We start from the raw sequence: 3,312 nt of genomic DNA on the forward strand, positions 1-3,312 counted from the left end.
CGGTGGATGAGAAGTAGTAGAGAACAGATTTATCTCGCACAAAGCAGTACCCTCGCAGAAGCGGATAAGCTTCTTATTTAAAGGACTCAAGAAACGGCCGGAGAGCCGTACCGTTAGGCGGTTTCCAGAAGAGCCATCGGTTGGCTCTTGGTAACCGCCGGTGAACGGTTACAACAGCCATAGTCGGGTGTGAGTGGGAGAGAAGAGAGGGAGCGGCGGAAAAGAGGGGGAAGAGAGAATGCTGATTAGGGTTAGAGTAGAGGGTACCATATATATCAAGTGAGTCGGGTCGGGTTCTGGGCGGTGGGTCGGGTACCGGGTAAAGGGCCTCCGAAGTGATAGTTGGGCCAGAGTTTGTGGGCTTCGTATTTGGGCCATATAATATTAACAAATCCTGACAGCTAAGAAATAGGAATAATTTGTGTAATGATGTAGGTGTTTTTGAGAGGCATATAAATAATTTTTTAAAAAGTGGAGGTGATTTGTGTAAATAATATTGACGTTTCTAATGGTCGTATGTCTAATTTTTAAAAAACAAAGGTGATTTATTTAAATAGACTATAAATCAGGAGATATAAATGTAATTATTCCTATTTATATAATACTTATATGATAACTTTATTTATCTCTGTATACATATTTTCTTGAACAATAAAAAATATTTCAATTAATGTACTTTTATCTTTTATTGTTATTACGTTTGAGTTATAACTACAAAAACATACATTACCGCTAATTAAATAATTCAAACTCACCAACAGAAACAGTTGGATTTAAATGAATAATAAAATAAATTTATTTTAATTTTATGACAATCTATATTTATTTTAATTATGTTGAGACTTTCTTACAAAATATATGAAACACGACAAAATCACTAAAAAAACTATGCAAAATGTTCACTGTGTTTGATTTTATTTTTAACTTGTTTTGGTGTATTCTGTGGAGATAGAGAGAGAGCAAAAAAAGAAAGATAAATAAATATGTATTAGAGATAGTGTGTATGTTTGGATTTGTTTTTAGAGATAAATAAGTATGGTATGTTTGATGTTGGTTAGTGGGAAACAAAAAGTACTGTTCATTGTCAAATCATTTCTCTTATATATATTTATATATATATATATGTATGAGTATGTATATAATTTATTTAATTGTGAGTGGATTAAAATATAGTAATTTTTATTTATTAAAATAGAAAACAAGCAAAAATCGAAATGGGCAAAAAAGTACTGTTCCAAAGCATCCAAAAATTAGTAAAAATTGAGCAAAAAAAGCAAGGCCAAACATGGTGTTAAGTTTTTGTTTTGATTTTGTTTAATCATGGTTAATAGTATTAATTTAAAAAAAATTTAACCTGTTGTCGTTTATAGTGTAACGAAAACTCATTTTTTTTTTTTTTTTGGTAGTGAACACACAACTCTTATTTATTTTTGGAATAATTACACCATCTTCCTTTGAGGTTTGATGTAATTATACGTGGTTCCTATATGGTTTGAGAAATTACATTTAATACCCTTGAAGTTTATTTTTATCTAACAAATAGATCCCTCACTAGTCAAAATTTATCGAACTTAAATTTTTCATGTTTACTCCCGATTGTTTTATTACTGATCTATTGCAGATCAAACAAATCCTTTCTAACCAAACCACCTTTGTATATCTTCATACGCTAATGTGTATGAAAAGGCATATTTTCACCGTCATAAGGGTAATTTGATCAAAAAAAATTATTTGATCTAAAATCAGTTGGTACTAAGTCAATTAGAGATAAATATAAATTTTGATTCAATCTTTTTGCTAATATTAACAAATTTCGTAAATCTTGACTAACGAATGAATCTATTTATTGAATGAAAATAAATTTCAAAACACTAAACATAATTTGCTAAATCACAAAATATAGATATACATATATATATATATATAATTATAACAAACCTCATAAAAGATCGAATAAATATCCCTTCATTTTCAAACCACTAATGTAAGTGGATTGAACCACAACTTTGTTCATAATAATAACAGTAACAGGCCTAGACCGGCGGAGCACACGTAGGATTGATGGTGAGCCTAAACCGGCTCAAAACTCATAATTTTGGCTTCACACATTGTTCTACTTCGAAATTAAGTACTGATAATAGGGGCTATTTAATGATCTTGAGAATTTACCCCAACTCCTTTATTCATCTAATAACTGGTCAAGAAATTCGGTCCGATTCGATTTGAATCATGTATAAGTTTACGATACGATTGCTGCATAGCTATTCTTGAATGAATGTTTCACATGAAATCGTACAATTTTCAAAAACAGCTGTTAGTACTAGCACGTCCTGAGCCCTTTATGTCCCAAAGTACAACTTTTAACGCTCCATACTAATTTCTTATGGCATCAAATTCATTTGTGTTTTCATTTTTAGTTTAAAATTATTGTAAACAGTAATTAATGTAAAAAAAATATTTGTTTTACTTATTTTCGTTGAAATTATATTAATTTAATATCACAATTCAATATAAAATATAATTTTATTAATTAATTCAAGCACCCTCTCATTTCACACGAAAAATTATACATAATCAAAAATACATATCTTTTTATTGAAAAATTGTCGTATTATTGTAGAGTATTGGTTTGGACTCTAAGTGGACTTTCCAAATTCAAACACACTTCAAATACAAACTACTATTACAGGCTGATGTAAGTTTGATTTGAATTGAGCACATTTTATAAGTAAACGGATAAGTGCTCTTCCATCTCTTGAGATTTAGCGTAATTACACGTAAATTCTTTATAATTTGAAAATTTGTATTTAATATCTCTAATTTTTGCTTTCTTCTAACAAGTAAGTCCCTTGTTGGTCAAAATTCATTGAATTTGCTGGTATTAATAAAAGAAACTGAATGAGAATTGATAATTATCTCAATTGACTTATTACTGACTTGTTGCAGGCTAATTAATTCTTCTGCACTAAACTACCTTAGGTTAACCTCCTCACATGCATTAACGCATGAAGGCGTATAAAGGTAATTTGTTCAAAAAAAATTTATTTGACCTGTAATAATTCAGTAATATGTTAATTGGGGATAAATATAATTTTTTTTTAACTTTTATTAATATCAACAAATTCGATAAATTTTGACTAACAAATGAATTTATTTATTAGAAGAAAACAACTTCAAGAATACTAATTGTGTTCTCAAAATATAAAAAATTTAATTATATTAAATTTTAGGGAGGGGAATATAATTATCCCATAAATGGATGTTACTCCATTTAATTCAAAATTTTAATACTTTTATTTCATTTTTTCATTG

The sequence above is a fragment of the Sesamum indicum genome, linkage group LG14 (genome assembly GCF_000512975.1).
Source record: "Sesamum indicum cultivar Zhongzhi No. 13 linkage group LG14, S_indicum_v1.0, whole genome shotgun sequence".
Lineage (NCBI taxonomy): Eukaryota > Viridiplantae > Streptophyta > Magnoliopsida > Lamiales > Pedaliaceae > Sesamum > Sesamum indicum.